This window comes from Taeniopygia guttata, chromosome 4, assembly GCF_048771995.1.
Source record: "Taeniopygia guttata chromosome 4, bTaeGut7.mat, whole genome shotgun sequence".
Classification (NCBI taxonomy): domain Eukaryota; kingdom Metazoa; phylum Chordata; class Aves; order Passeriformes; family Estrildidae; genus Taeniopygia; species Taeniopygia guttata.
The window spans coordinates 34,404,469-34,421,510 of record NC_133028.1 but is presented as its reverse complement, the minus strand read 5'-3'; positions in this window follow the sequence as shown (position 1 = coordinate 34,421,510).

Here is a 17,042-nt window from a genome sequence, read left to right as displayed (position 1 = left end):
ATAATGTGGATTTGTGTTCAAATATTTCAAAACAATAGGATAATCATTTCTATGAGCATGTAATGACATTTTGATTATATTTGATATTATTTTGACTAGAATTTATTTTCAGTGAACATGGACAAGAGTTAGATGCCAGAAATAAAGTGAAGTAAGCATTCTTTTCACTATACTTATAGTTAATGATTCCTGTATCTATATTTTCTGAAATTATAATTGTCAGTATTGAAAAGTGAAGTGTCTTCATTGTGTGCCAGAGAAGGGCCTATCCTATAAACTGTCTTCGGTTGCTTTCTTTGAGATCATCCATCTGCTTCAGACAGAAGGTATCAGAAACAGTTAAGTATGCTGCAGCAAAATGTTTTCTTTACTACTCCAGATTTATATTTGTTACAGCTAATCATAAAAAGAAATGTGCAGGAGGTAAATCAAATAAAGAGGGATTCAGAGGAAATAAGTAGTTTAAATTGTGGGATAATATTGTGAAGATGACATTTAAGTCGTATGTGTTTGTGGGTGCCCAAGTACTGTAAACCATTACAATTTATACACACACTGGACAGATTTTAAAATCATAACAGTATTTTTCTTTCATGGTTGTACTGAAATGAGAAAAATACTTCATATTCACTATCAAAGTCTATAGTGTCATTCACCATTATTTTTATAAAACATGTTTCTGTGAAGAGCGAAGGAATGTAATTTAGTTTATGCTCTTACACTTGTGTTTTTTTCAGTATATGAAGAAATAGAGGTCCTTAAGTCATAGGTGAGCAAAAGAAATTACATATCTTAACAGATCTTTGGCCTCAGATTCATTGGCACAAATGCTGCTATTTTTAGAATATTCTCCTTGGGCTCAGTTGCTGACTGAAGGGACAAAAACTGGCCTTTTCTGGATGCTGTTATACCATAGATATAGAACAAACCAAAGGGAAATTTTACTTTACATACTTTTATCCCCCTCATGTGTTTACCTTTTAAAACACAAACCAGATGAAAATGTACCACGAATATTAGTCTCTGAAATTTTGGCTGTTTGTACCACTCAAAGTAGCAGATTATAATGATACTTTTAAAAATGTGTGTATCTAATTATCTGCTTTGATTAAATAAGATATCTGTTGCTGACCAATAATTTAGTAACAAGGGCCGTGAAGCCTTCCATGTTATTGATTTTATATTTTTGCTCTAGGCAACAATAACCTCCCATATTGCTTTAACTATACATATATATAATTCTAGCACTTTGGCATTGCCTAAAATTATATTGAATACAGGAAATTGTAAAGCTGAGTTGGTTTATATGATTCATAGGAAAATGATGCAGTTTTCTAATAATGTTCAGTTTTTCAAACTGGTTTGGTACAATTCTCTATGTCATCAGAGTTTTGTTTCTCAGAATATTACTTTTTTTGAGTGAGTTGTTTACTTGTCTGTCTTCCTCCTTCTCTTTCCATCTTTGTTGGGTGGATATCTAAAACCAATTTTAGTTCCTGATAGGATAAATCATCATAGAATTTTTAAAGGTAGTCCCCCTCTCAAGATGATTCCTTTAGAAGTAGTCATATTTTAAACTTTTTTTTTTTTTTTTTTTTTTAATGTTATCTCAAGCAAATCATCAAGGTCTAATAGAAGTAGATGACTAGGCGGAAAAGATCAATCTGATCAGCAGTCAGTGGTTCTCAAATATTTTAAGTATGGCTTCTGCATCTGTTTGTTCAAGTTCCAGATCTGCTTCTGTAAATTCAGAAGTCAGCTGAATCCTTACTTATCTGTCTCAGAAGTATTTTGGAGCTCTCTGCTGAAGTAGTACACACTGAACTTTAAGGTTGTTTATTTCTCAGTGTCTTTATTCACCTCTTCAATCATTTGGTCTTCCTAAGATGTCTAGAGATCTATTCTGAGTCTCCATTTTCAAGATGGATGTTGTTATCTGGGAAATACATCATTTGTACATTTAGGAGACAGCTAAATAGCATCCATAGTTCAGTCTATATGCACAAAAGTCCAGGGATTCCTAGCATGGTTGAAATTCAGGTGTAGTATCCTTTCTATTTCCCCTGATGCCTATATTAATTCCTGAACAACTTCTATCATGACAATGTGAGCATTTCAAGATGCTCTTAGGTTTCCATTATTGCCATCTCTAAGGAAAGTAAGGCAATCTTTGAGTCTATGTGGGTTTCACGACAATGAGTAATTATAAAAGACTGCATCAAAATTGCCTTGTCAGATGTCAACACCAGCATTGTTGATACATTAAAAAGCCTTTTCTAAGTGGGGTGCAATTATCCAGTAGTCAAAGAAGACTTTTTTTTTTTTTTTTTCATGTTAGGTAGATGATGTAGGACTTGAAGAGCTTATCTATGTGGTTACCAGGATATCTTGCCATTACTTCTCAGACATATCTCTGATGCAAAATTCTGCATGAGTTTTTTTTTTGCAAAATTTCATTACAGAATTTTTATTAATATTAAAGAAAAGGTTAAAGATAGGCATTCTGTCACCCTGTCAATAATATTTAAAAATACAATGGAAAGAACATATAGAAGGAACAGAACTTTATAACATGAGTATTTATTTTGATGGAACATGAAATAAAGATAATTCTGGAAGATGGATTCAGAATTCTTCTGTCCTGTTTGGTACCTCCCATTTATCTCTAGAAAGAAAATCCCTTTTTTGTTTCCCAGTTAGAGATGCATTAACTTAAAATACTTTGAAGTGGATCTTCATAGGACAAAGTATGAAAAATGGTGCATTCTTCCTAATACATCCAGGCTGATTTCGTCCATAAATCATGGTTAGAATTCTTACAGGCCTTGAGGTCTGCTTAGGTTTACAATATATCTTGATTCCCCTATGATGAGGTTATTTTATGACTTTTCACACCCTTGACTGGCACCCTACCTATGTAAAATATCAAAGCCAGAAATCTGATTTTTTTTTTTAATCTAAGCTTTAAGAACCAGAGCTCAAACAGTTATTACTTTTTAAAATATGTGTATGATTTATTTAAATCATGCATGTAGTCTATTATTAACATTACCACAGGGGCATCATGTCAGACTTGTCTGACATTGTTCATTCTTCTTATAAACAGTGCAGTCAGTGAGTGTAATCTGCTCTTAGCCTATTTTGGGTCACAGTAATGTAAGATGAGCATTGTAGCTGCATAATTTCAGCTGCCAGAGGTATCTCTTGCACAGATCAGCACACAGTTTGTCACAGATGTAATGGTGCCAAGACGGGAACAGACATGTGTCATGAGCCAGGTGAATTGGCAAGCCCGTGTGGAATCCCACTCAGCGTGTGTCTGCAGTACAGTAACTTCCTCTCATGAACAGGAACATCAATTAATTAGATATACTATCAGAAATTCACCCCCCAATGTTATTTCTGGATGTCTTAATATCCCAATGTCATCACGTCAGAAGTCATGGCAACAACATCACTAGACATATGGGAGGCTTATCAGTGGTGTTCAGTGGAATTTAGGAGCTTTTAAGGAGCTGACTAAAAATAATTGCTTGTAGTCTAAACACTTACTTAAAATGCTGTGCTTGATGTCTGCCACGATAAAGGGACAGACTGCATATGTTGTTTCTGGCTAGTATATGTATGAACTAGATATGGACTAGAGATAAGTGACAAGTACAACAAACTGCTATTCTTTGATTTCAGAGGTGAGGGTTCTTTTTGAAAAGAGAATGCTGATAACTTTTCTGTGCTTGTCTTTCAAAGCATTTGTATCTCATGGACCAAAACATTTTTTTACACTCAAATTTGGCTGTTATGGTTATGTGGCTATATAATAGTTATGCTTAGAAAATAAAATGTGAATTACTTAGTGCTACTTTAGTCGGTAGTTTTCAAAAGACAATTTTAAGAATATAAAATGAAAGAAATGACACAGATCAGATTAGGCTGATCTTCTAATTTTAGATTCAATCAACTGCAGTCAGAGATAGAGGTGAAAAAATGTCTTTGACATCTAAAGTAAGATTAAATTGATGTGCACACATTTATTCAGCATTGAAAAGTCCCTGAAAAACTCAAAGAAAATTATCAGAATCAATTAAAAGAAGTATAAAGTTAGTGGAACAAATTTAGTAGACATGTATGTACAATTACATAAATCAATATAACCTACCTGCAGTGAGTCAATGGGAAAGGGAAATTTGCTTATTGCAAGTTTTGAAGGTGTTGACAAATGTCTGTAAAAGTCTTGCTGATAAAGCATGCTGGACTTCTTCCATGCTTCTGGAAACATCCCTCACCAAAAACTTTTAAGGAACTTAGGCAGTGATTTCCGGAGTTTCCCCACTAGGTTAATCATCATTTAAACTGACCAGTCAAATAGTTTTAAAAATTGACCAGGTGAAAAGAATATACATTTCTGGCAAGGAAGAAGATCACAGTAAAATTTTGCAAGGGGTCAATACTGGAACCTGTGCTCTTCAAAACAGTCACAGTGACCTGGGAAAGGAAGATGAGCAGTGAGATGGGAATATTTGCTGATAATACAAATTATGCACAGCAGTGATAGTGAGAGAACAAAATAATTAGGGAGAGCACTATGAAGATTGACTGGTTAACAAAAAGGCATATAAAAATCCATTGCAGGTAAATAGAAAGTGATGTTCTAAGAAAAAAGCCGCCTTCATTTCACATAAGAAATTATGAACTTTGAGGTGACTATTACCACTCAAGATTGACATCTTGTGGTAATACTACAAAGTCTCATGGTAATATCAGTTCTATACTCATTAGGAGTTAAAAATGCATATCAAACTAATTACTGAAAAAGAAGTAGAAAAATAAATGACAGATCCTTATTGTCCTCTTGCCCATATGATGAATATTGCAGTTTATAACGGTGTCCAGTTCTCAGGTTATCACAATCAAACATCATGAAACACAGATTATAAAAAATCATATATGTGGAGCAAAAATGCTGAGATGAACTCCACCAGAGTCACAAGCAATGTGTCTTCTGCCTTATTCCATTGATCAAATTCCTCTCAACTCTTCTAATACTGTAAAATATAATGCAGCATAAACTGTGACTTATTTCTACATGGCGGTATGCTAACTGTTGATATATTAATTCAATTTCTTCCTTGCAGTTATAAGAGCTTTGCCATAGCTCCTGAGTGAAAGAATTTGATTCTGCATTTAAATCAGATATTGAACACATTTGCTTTCTTTGACCAAGGCTCCATATTCTTCATAAAATTGTAACATTTATTTTTTGGGCAAAGAGCAGCTATCATTAATTAACGTATATTAATTATAAACTGGCTCCTTTAGGAAATTTATCAGTTGTGCTCATCCTTTCTGTGTCACTATAGATAACAGTAAAGCAAAAGTGTCTTTCTCTGTGTCCATAGAGTTGAAATGCATTGAAACCTCATCTAAATTCTGCCTACATGGTAATCACATTAGCTTATTAAATATTATTGTGTTTGCAGTAATTGTACAGACAACAGATATTCAGCAAACCAGCACACAGTTGAGCAGAGCTCTCAGAAGAAAGGTGAAATCACCTGAGAGCTTCAAAGGAAGTAGAGCGGCAACGAGGTGAGGGATGGGTGAAGCACACCTGCCCTGTGTGAAGCACACCTGCCCTGAGTGATGCACACCCGCCCCGTGTGAAGCACACCTGCCCTGAGTGAAGCACACCCGCCCCGTGTGAAGCACACCCGCTCTGAGTGAAGCACATCTGCCCTGAGTGAAGCACACCCGCCCAGTGTGAAGCACACCCGCTCTGAGTGAAGCACACCTGCCCTGAGTGAAGCACACCTGCCCAGTGTGAAGCACACCCGCCCTGAGTGAAGCACACCCGCCCTGAGTGAAGCACACCCGCCTTGAGTGAAGCACACCCTCCCAGTGTGAAGCACACCTGCCCTGAGTGAAGCACACCTGCCCAGTGTGAAGCACACCCGCCCCGTGTGAAGCACACCCACCTTGAGTGAAGCACACCCGCCCTGTGTGAAGCACACCCGCTCTGAGTGAAGCACACCTGCCCTGTGCGGGCTCCGTGTGGCTGCGGTGCCCGCATCCCCCCCTGGTTACTGCCCTGCAGGAGTGGTTTGTGGAAACGGAGCCCAGGGAAAGCAGGTCCAGGGCTTGAGCTGTTTGTGCTTTTAGCATTAACCGGGGAAACAGAGCCTGGCAGGTTAGGGATCACACTGTTCCTGCTCTGGTTCAGTTGCACAGCTCGAGGGTCAGAGCATCCTTCTTACTTTTCACTGGCGTCTGTAAATCTGCTCTTCAAGCAAACAGTAATAATAATAAAAAAACTTATTTCTAATAACTTGCATTTTCATCCAGCTAGGGATAGCATATACTAGAATGCATTCTCAACTACTTTTTAATTCTGTAGGGAGAGCATAAAAGTCCTAAAGAAGGAAATGTATCAATAATATATAGAAGAAAAACTTTATAGGAATTTTGCAATTACTTTCATTGTAAGGATCCAAGGCTTCCAAATGAAACTTAATCTACCCTTACAAGAATTCTAATAATTTTAAAATCAGAAGTGTGCTATTAAAGTCACCATACAGTCTTAATTTGGTCTAAAAGTAATGCCTAGCGAGAAAAAAATTTATCTATATAATAAAAAAATATGCCATTAAAAACCAGCTAAATCTAATCCAGCGTTTCAAACTTTAAAATGTATTTTTCATAACCATATAGTTATTGCCTTGTGTCACTATAAAGCTGAGATAAGGTTATTGCATGTAGCATCTTAATATATATTTTATCTGGAAGATATATGCATAATTCATATTTATTAAAATAGTTTATTAATATGACCAAGGTGAGTCAGTTGACCCTGAAAATCACCATTTTAGGCTTTCTAACTGAAGCTAATAGAACAGTTCATCTAGTGCCCTTAATGCAGGCAGTGTTACATAGATCAGAGTTAGTACATCAAGTATGCACTGGGATTTTCTCTCTCTCTCTTCCTCTTACAGTCTGTCTTTTCTAGACTGCAGACCTGGTGCAGATAGTAAGGCTGAGAAAGGAAAATGAAGCTTTCCATGGCAAGACATAACTTACTGTTGAGAAATATAATTGGCTTCTGAAATTTTCAATATTTATATTTTTTATTTGGAAATAACTTTGGAAAGCTGCTTGATTTTTCATTGAAAGCCTGTTGATATGGATAAGCAACATTTTACATTATATTAAAATAACAGGATTACATATTATTTGGTGTATATCTGTGACCAGATTCTTTGTCCACTGTTAAAAGAAAACCTATGGAGCAAAACATTAAGCCAGGAAGTCACAAAATAGATACTTCTTTAATGAATATTCTGTGTTCCTCCCATATGAACCAGTGCAGTTTATTCAGTGTGAGAGCACATTCTGAGACAGATGAAGCTCTGAAAAACCTATCATCATCCACCTTAGGCCTACTCACAGAGAAGATTCTCCTTTCCATTAAAACTTCATGTTTCTTACTTGCTCTTTTTTGTTTCTGAACTTTGGAGGGCATCCTAGAGTTCAGAGTTGATATTAATCTAATCTTGGTATTATTATGAGGATAGAATATTTGACTGCTCTCATTCATAATTAATGACAAAGGTGTCCAAGAGGGCACTCTGCTTAATTAATGATTCCTGTACTTTGAAGGCAAAGAAACGGCCTTAGAAAGGAAATGAGGCATCAAAACTTCTAAAACCTGCTGTTGATAAGTCAGGAAGATTAGTTAGAAAATTGTAAAATGCTGGATGGGGAGCCAAGAGGGGAATGCTATGGCTTGTGGCATCCACTGACTGACCAGATCTGATACTGGCAATACTCCTGACTCCATGCTGTAGATGGCTTTGTGAGGCTGCTCAGCTACCCTTTTCCCATTCAAATCCAGACTTGTAGTCTCTGGAATCCCAATAATAAATACTATTGGAAGAGTGGAAAATTTGACTGACATTATGAAAAATAAGAAGGATGTTGACATGTTGGAGTCCAGAGGAGGGATATGAAGATAAGGACTGAAGCACATCTTCAATGCAAACAGGCTAAGAAAGGTGGTCCTGTTAATCTTGGAGAAGAGAAAGTGCTGCAGAGACCTTACAGTGACCTCCAGTAGCTGAAGGAAGCCAACAAGAGAGCTGGAGTGGGACTTTAGACAAGGCAGGGATAGGATGAGTGGGGATGGCTTTAAAATGGAAGAGAGTAGGTTTAGAATAGATATTAGACAGAAATTCTTTACTGTAGTCTTGTGATGCACTGGAACATATTTCCTGGAGAATTTGTAGATGCCCCGGTCTTGCAAGTGTTCAAGGCCAGGCTGGACGGGACTTTGAGCAAGCTGGTCTAGTGGATGGCATTCCTAGGAATGTCTGATCTAGTTGGAAATTGCTGATATTTAAGGCCTTTTCTTACCTATAACCCATTATATGGTTCTACGATTCCATGAAAATGTGCAACAAGATCTCATAGTTTTCCCAACTGGTGAAGGATGCACCTGCTCATAAAAGATGAAAATCCAGAAAAGATAATGGAGAAGGTGATTAGGATTAGTTACTAGCAGCTGGATAAAGTAAAAAAGAAGACATATTTGATCCACCCTAATAGCTTTTGCTTTCTCAGCTACTTTGGTTATTTTCCAGCTACTTTACGACGCAGTGAGGCCAATAAAGCCCTAGCAGAGTTGTACATATACCAAGGCATGACACCTTAGCATATATTGCTCATTGAAATAAGAGATACTGGCAAAAGCACTTTTTTTGCAAATATAGTAAAAATCTGTAAGAGAGTTTTAGTGGCAGAGCTCTGGCAGTAAAATTAAATCAACCAAACACTTTAATGTCGACAAGTTTAGGTGCAGACAATTCACCAGAAAAAACATGTAGACAAGAAGTTAGGGTTTGGGGAAGATGCAAGAGAATCAGGAAAGTAGTATAGATTGTTGCAAATTGTCTTTATAGTGTGTTTGTTGTTTTGTTTTGTTTTTTTCTTCACGGTAGCTTTTTCTTCTACTTAGAATGTTATGCAGCACTGGAACTACAGATAAAAAATCTGTATGTTTAAAAACTAGAACATAAAAAAGTGTCTACCATATGTGAAGTGATAAAGTAAACTTCACTTTAGAAGCTAAAAGACCTAGGGAATTATCTTTTGAGCAGAACAGGAAACTTCTGTGCTGTGAATATAATAAAGGCTGAGAGCAAGAGGTCGGGAGGTTATAGGTATAGCAGTCTTTTCTGTATGTCTGTTCTTTGTAGATCTACCTTCTGAGTTGACATGGTGCAGCCAATTCAAAATTCTTACCTGAAAAAGATGCTACTATTTAATGCTAAGCAGTCAATGCCATTTGTGTCAAAATCAGCATTTTCACTTAAAAAAATCCTGAAAAGAAAACAAATGTAAATAGGGTGACCATTAGTCATAAAATAATGTCCTCCCTAATCTCTCCCATGAATTAAATGTGTCCTAATTTTTCAATGTGAAGTAATTTTGTCTGGTACCCGCTTAACAAGAATCTCATGAATTTGCATGAGCAGCCATCATGCTCACAAACCAGAAATAAGGAAACAAGGCTGGGGGGCTGTCAGAAAGGCAGCCATACGGCTCTGGAAAAAACTGAGTGATGAAAGAAGGTTGTGAAACAAGTCTTAGATGGTATGTGAAGAGTATATTCATCCTGTACACTTCAGCTGTTCCAGGTCTAAAGAGTGATGAAAGTCATGTAAAGGGTCAGTGTTGCATCATTGTGTAAGGCGGGTATTAGCTGATGCAACTTGGTAACTCTTGACCTTTCTGCCCCACAGATTCCTTTTCAGTCCTTCTGTCCATGAGAGATACGGCTGTTGCTCACTGCTCTCAGTAATAAGGATAGGGTAGACAGGATTTGCAGGTTGAAAACTCATTTGTTTTCCTCTCAAAAAGATACTTTTATCTCTCCCAATCCAGAAAACCTCTACACAGCATTCATTATAGTGGTTTTGTCTTTCATATCTCTCCAGGAAGAGCAAATAAGATAACATGAGACCATCAGACCATTTGCCGCCTGGAAAAAATGAATCTTTGTAGGAGAAACCTTGCAAAAATTCTCTTTATAGAGCCACTCCATACAAAACATGTCATATGAATTGAACAAGAGTTCCCTGCAGGTAAGATAGCTCTGGATAATTGAGATCTGACACATACTGCATATCTCTAAAAATAATTTAATCACTGTCTGATCAAAGTTTCATAAATCAGATAGTGCTTAAGGCTTATGACAGTTAATTATAATTTTGATTATACCTCCATGCTTTAGGCTTCTTTATATGTCAGAAGGATTGCTTCTCTTATTAGAAAGAAGTATACTGTAGTTTACTTTTATTTTGCTTTGATGAATTGCCCCTAGAGGACAGGTACCTGGTGCCTACTCATTTGGGGGCATATGTTCAGTAATGACATGTTGTGAGTATTTTTTTTTTTAATTTTAACTTTGCCACATCATTTATAGACTGATTATATGTGCTTAGTTGAAATATACACAAATAAGACAGCTGTGCTCCACTTTTGTTTTACTAAACCTAGCAAGTATTTTATTTGCAATAAAGAAACTGAAGGGCCATCAAAGTTGTATACAACCATCTGCTTCTGGAATTAGTTTCATATAAGGGATTTAAGTCTTGGTGATGTTCTTCTGTGCAGGAAATTGAAAATTTTCTCTGCCTTTTTTAAGTATGCAGTTGAGTATTAAATGTATTGTTAACAAGACATAGCTTACTCCCTTCTGTCCTCATCTCAATTTGTGACACTGCTCTTCTATATGACAAAGGCATACTAACAACTTGAAAGTTTTGCATGAGAGATAGATAAGTTGTTCTACTAGTGCTTAGAAAAGTGTTGACTTCCTGGTTACATAATAAGCTCACTGCTGAATATGATAATGTAACATGTAATAACAATAACACAAAACATGATGTTGTTATAGGCTGGTAGATGAGAGATTGGGTGTTACTAAAAGCAAATGGAGCCAACTGTGATTTCTGCTATATCGAAATATTAGTGCTATGATACCAGCTCCAACTTGTTAGACTAGCAAGAAAGCCCATTAAAGCCCCATATATTAAAACATTTAAAACAGTCTTATGGGGGATAGTAAAATGGGAGTTACCAGAGGGCTGTTGATTTTGTTGTGAAAAACATGGTATTAGGTGAAGGCTCACTACAGGGACTTAGATTCTTAAACAGGCAATTAGGTTACTAACTCTAAATTAAGTATCACTGGCATGTAAGAAACCCCTTTTCAGCTGCTGAATTTCCTTTGTGATGTCTAAAGTCCCTCAAGACTGAATTTTCTGCCAGGACATTTATAAAGCTGCCTAAATCTTTAATTACCTGGCTTTTGCTGTATCCTTAGTCTGCAGGGGATGTAAAAATAAAGCATTTTCTCATTTTATCTCTTTTGGACTGCCTGAGTCAGGAGTGTGATAAGGGTACAGTGTGTGTGCACTTGTGATTTCATGTCTTAGAAATCAATGACTACGAAATAGAAAAAAAAGCTGGGAAATTCTGTGAGGAAAAGGGAGAATTGGATGAGGACAGATATGCTTCTCTTCAAAGGCCACAATTAGATGAATTGTCTGGACCACAGGAGAGCCAAATCCCCACTTTGAAGAAAAGGTTGGAGCTTTATTGTACTACCTTCTAGAATACCCTAAAAAAAGTCAAATGGATATCCTGTCAAAAACCTCTCTTTCAACATCTTTATTAATGTTGCTTTATATTGTATAAAGTGCGTACAAAAATTTTGGCTGGACTTTGCAAATCTCTTATAATTCATTAGCCAGAGAAATGAGACAATGCTGCAAAACAAGCTAATCAGTTGTTAGTTGAGGTATTGAATGAGTTATTCTAAATTCAAGTTCTTTTTCCAGTGACTGCAGAAAATAAGCAGAAACACCTTCAACAGAAAAGACTCAATAGGACACTGCTATTTTGTGATGACACACCCAGGGATGATCAGGCCTTTGGAAGGGGAAAGAAAAGACTTTGTCCTGCGTCAGTGAATGATCCTCCTTTCTAAAATAGATGGGAGTATTTCATATAATTTTGGAAATATTCTTGTTGGTCAAGACATTTTCATTTTTTAGTATGGTTGCAGCCCTTTTTGACATCTCAGGTTTGGGATTGTTCTGGGTGTTTCAGCCCAATTGGATAGAAACAACTATTTGTCTCTCCAGCTGCTCTGCTTTAGCTCATTGGAACCCACTTGTGAATCCCACTGTTGCAGTGTTTGTGAAACTCCCAATTATTGGCTTAGATGACTTTTATTTTAATGAAATGACAGTTTATGCTGTATAGCATGTTTCCTTGTCAGTAAATCCAATTACAATAAGATTAATTGTCCCCGTGGCTTGGCCCATATCCTGCACTCTGGACTGACAACTTTCCTACCATCTGTAGCAATATGTTCTCTGAGAGTATCTTTTTTTCTGCACTGCCATAAAACTCAGTTCCTCTTCTCAGTTCTCTGCTGACAGTCCTCTTATAATTAGCCGTAATGTCATTGTAATTTTTTCCTCAAGCCTATGCAGGTCTTTTATCAATTTATGTCTCTGTACCTCTTCTTGCTATGTGTCTAATGAGTGCTCACAGTAGTACTAAATTCCTCATTTAGTTTTGGAACCAGGTCCAAGATCTATCTCATATGCTTTTCTGCAATTATACACTTCTGTTCCAGAGTACCCATATTAGCTACCAGGCCTCTTCATTCGACAACACTGGCTCCTGGCCTGCTTTCTCTGTAACTTACTGTAAACAATGCAATTGGATGGGATAGTGGGAATCTGGGTTCAAATATACTTTGATTGGCTTAAATGTATTTTCCTAGCTCATCTGTGCTTCCAACAGACTCTATAACTTCTCAAGCAGCCTTTCAGTAGTCTTTACTTTTTATGGTTATCTGGAAGCCTTTTCCATCTCAGAAACTCTTAAAAGCTTTCAGTTCCCAAATTGATGCTCTATTACACTTTTTTTGTACTTCTTCTACATTAAGTTTTTATGACCATGACAAGATAAGCACGTGGCCCAACCTGAATTCTACTCTTTTCTGTTTCAAAAATGGTTAAAATATTGATTATTTAGTTAACATACATTTCATTTTGCCATCATATTTTCTGTCCATTTATGGAAAAAAAAAAAAAAAGTGGCATAATCTTCCCACTTAGAAGTCATTCGGGTAGCTTTCTTTTAGATTCCTCAAAACACCTGAGAGGAAAGAAGGAACTAGAATGACAGGAAACGTCTTGTGAAATTTATATCTTTATCTTCCTTTATCTAGCATTTTACAGTTATCCTTAAAACAAAACTGTATCTTAACTCTTACATATAAATATCACAAACACTCCATAAATCTCCATAATTTCAGCCACTGTTAAAATTCAATCATGACACACTAATATATAGCTTCATATAATCTAGCCAACATACATGAAAGCTTTTCCACATTCTTCAATACATCTTTGTCACCACAGATAGCTCTTCACTGTTTCCCACTCTATGACAACCTTCAACCATTCTTCTCATAATTTCTAACACTGAATAAACACCATTCTGTTAAACCCTGACTGATGAACATCAGAAATTTCTGGCACATCATACGTAAATAGCTTATATTTTAAGCCTTTAGCTTTCATCATGTGTACTTTTTTGTGTACCTTCTAATGTGCATTCCTTTTTTCTTGTTCACTTCCTGAAGAAGATAAAGCTGTGCTTTTGCTTCAGTACTACATATTAAAAAAAAAAAAATCATCACATTTCCAGTCTTCTTTATCAAATGAGCAGAAAAATATCCAAAGATAATTTCCAAATATTGCTGATTCTCTGTCTTTAGTTTTGCTGATTATCTCAGTATCTCAGTATCCTATCACAGTAGGAAGTTTCAAGTCTTTTCTTGTTCAAATATATTATTACTTACTTACCACTTTCTCCTTAATTCTCTGTTTTTTTTACTTCAGCCACTGGATCTTCCTGCTGATGTCCTTTTGATGGCTGATTTATTTATTTCCCACAACATCCTCTAATACTGCTTTATAGTTATGACTACACCATAGGGTGAATCTTGCTAAATTATTACTTCTTAGCAGTCATCCTTTCAGGTAATATATTAACAGTTTAACAGCCTAAGTACTTCACAGCACAGAAAATATCCTTCTGTTATTTTGCTTAGCATAGAAATATTAAAAAAAATAAATTTGAAATAGTTCTCTAACAGATTTCCTGTTATAGAAGCTTTTCATATTGTGCACCTTCAAAACATCACCAGATAATTCTTAATGTGTTTGCTTTAGTACCATCAATTTTTTTTCTTAAGTTATAAAAACATTCCTCTTGCCTTTATTTCTTCTTTGAGTCATCATAGTCTATGTCTGACACTTTTAATGATAGGAATCATTGTAAAAGGATAAAGTTGTAACAACATAGAGCAGCTGTGGGTGCATTTGTTGAAAAAGGTGACTTGCAGCCAGATATTTATAGAAATAAGACAGTGCTGCAATGTGTTTTTATCTCAATATATGTGAAATGTCATTACTAATTCTTGTCAGTCGATACAGTCAAGAATGAGATAGCAAGATCTGATATTTTCAGAGCTAGATTTTAAAACATTTATTGTTTCACCACACTAGATTAAAATTGAAAGTTTATAAACATTAGAAAATGCAACAGAAAAAAATGAATGTCCATTCCATTTCCCTAGGGCTATGAGAATAATGTTTATTTCAAAACTAAAATATAATTCTGATGTTTTTATTCTGTGAATAGTTGTTGAAAAGTGAGTTTTTAAAATGTATGTCACAATCCTCTTTTTGACCTGTATATTTTAAGAAGAAACAATGTTATTTCTGGGACACACTGTGGCTCAGAATGGTCTGTGATCATGTTAAGGAAAAAAGGAATAGATTTTTTAATTACAAGTATCTTTACTGTCAGAATCCTCTTATAACATACTGTCTTCCTTATGCGGTCTTTCAGGTATCAAAATATTGAAGCACTTCTTCCTCCTCCACTTGTTGAACACTAGCTATAATCCACATCCAGAAAAATATCCAAACCATAACCTTAGTTGAACAGTAATGAATTTTTATTTGAATTATTGTACTGTTGGTGAGTCTCTAAATGAGCTTTACCACCAGGTTAATAGTTAATTAGGTGAATTGATTGCTCCACAAAAGAAACAACATTTTCTTGAAGGAAAATTATGATAAACGAATAGGTAAATGTAGACAATTTGAACAAATTGTAATTATCTACTGCTATGTACCTCTGTGTATAAGGGAATGATTATTTTTAATGACTTTTCTACTTTTCAGTGATTATTTAGATATTATTTAGTCCTATTTCCTCATTGCATACTGCAAATTATATCCTTCCACAATGATGGCATTATAATTAAGAAAAGAAGTCACATTCATATTATCCTTTGTATATTTTGACAAAGCACAATTAAAAAACTTTCTGTGGGGAGCAATAAAATAAAGGAAAGAAAATGTCCTAGCAAATATTTCCCTTTTGGTATCCCCTGTTAATATTTTTATGAGTCTCTTAAGCTTATCTAAGAGATTTTTAATGCAGCAGGGTATGTTATTAGGTTTGTATTTTTTTCCACACTATCATACATTTCAGTCTTTATCACAGTGGGAACAATAAAATAACAGACCACAATGCATTAGCATCATAAAGAAAATGTAATAAATGGCTTTATAACTGTAGTAAAAGTTGCATGAGCACCAGCAGCTGTAACAGAGATGTTGCTACAGCAGCATTTTATGACCTAATAGCACTCAGTGGGCTGATAATATTATGTGTGTGTATGTGTGTGTAATGCCAGCAGTTTCCCAGGCCTAGATTTCAATTCAGATAAATAATTGAAAGCACTTTTAGACTTTTCCATAAAATGTTTAATAAGAGATCAAATCCTCCCTCCCTGTAGTGGAAAATTAAATAGTTTTTACAGGGATGTTTTATGATAAAACTCTATTATTAGGAAGACATGGTATTTGTTTTATTATTTTTTTTAAATGTGGTTGTTAGAACTAAAATATGTTTGAAGGAGCTCTTGTTTGCTTTGTTTCATAGTACTGGTAGTAGAGAATGGTACTTGTTTTTACACTTGTTTACCATTTCCTGATATTTGGAGACAAGGACCATGATAATAACATTTACTGAATTACTTGGAATTATAATAATCATGACAATGTGCCTGCATTTCTAGAATGAGAATATTCTGTGTGGTTTTGTTTTTTGTTGTTTGTTTTAAGAGGATTTTGGAATTGCTTAATTTTCTCTGTTTCTTATGGGAATAGCTTATTTTATAAAAGGTGAAAGAAAGTGTGTGAAATATGTATATTAAATTAACTAATGTCTTGAATACTTTTGTTTAGCACAACAACCTGCTCTTTCTGTCTCGCTGTTTAAATACTTATGTAACAGATAATACAAGACTACTTGTTTGCCAAAGTTCTCCTTCTTGGGCTTGCTTGCTTGCTTCATTTACATGATCTTAAATCATCTTTCAAAATTATGAATCTGGAAAAATTTGAAAACTATGGATATTCTGAGGTCTCACATTTCTCACTTGGAAGCTTCTTTATCCTCTGTATTTTGCAAAATTTAAAAGCAGGTGGTGAAACATAAATCCTCCAAACATTATTGCTTTTCCTTGTGTTTCATCTTCACCCAAAGGAAAAAAAATCTTATGGTTTATAACAATGAACTTTGTCAATATAAAATTAAATCACTTTAAAATAAATTTATATTTGGACTTTAGGAAGGCTGAAAATACTCAGGTAGAGGATAATGCCTCATGAAGCAGAGAGTAGAGAGAAAGAAGGACAAGAGGACATTTGGAGGTCAGAGAAGGGAGTTGAAACATACACATTGAATTATTTTTGAAAGTATTGCTCTAATGCGTTTCGGAATTTTTATATTATGAATGTTATAATAGATCATCTAGATCCTCTGAAAGGACTTCTTTATTATTTTAAATCTAAATTAATTAATGCAGCAATAAAAAAGAATGGAAA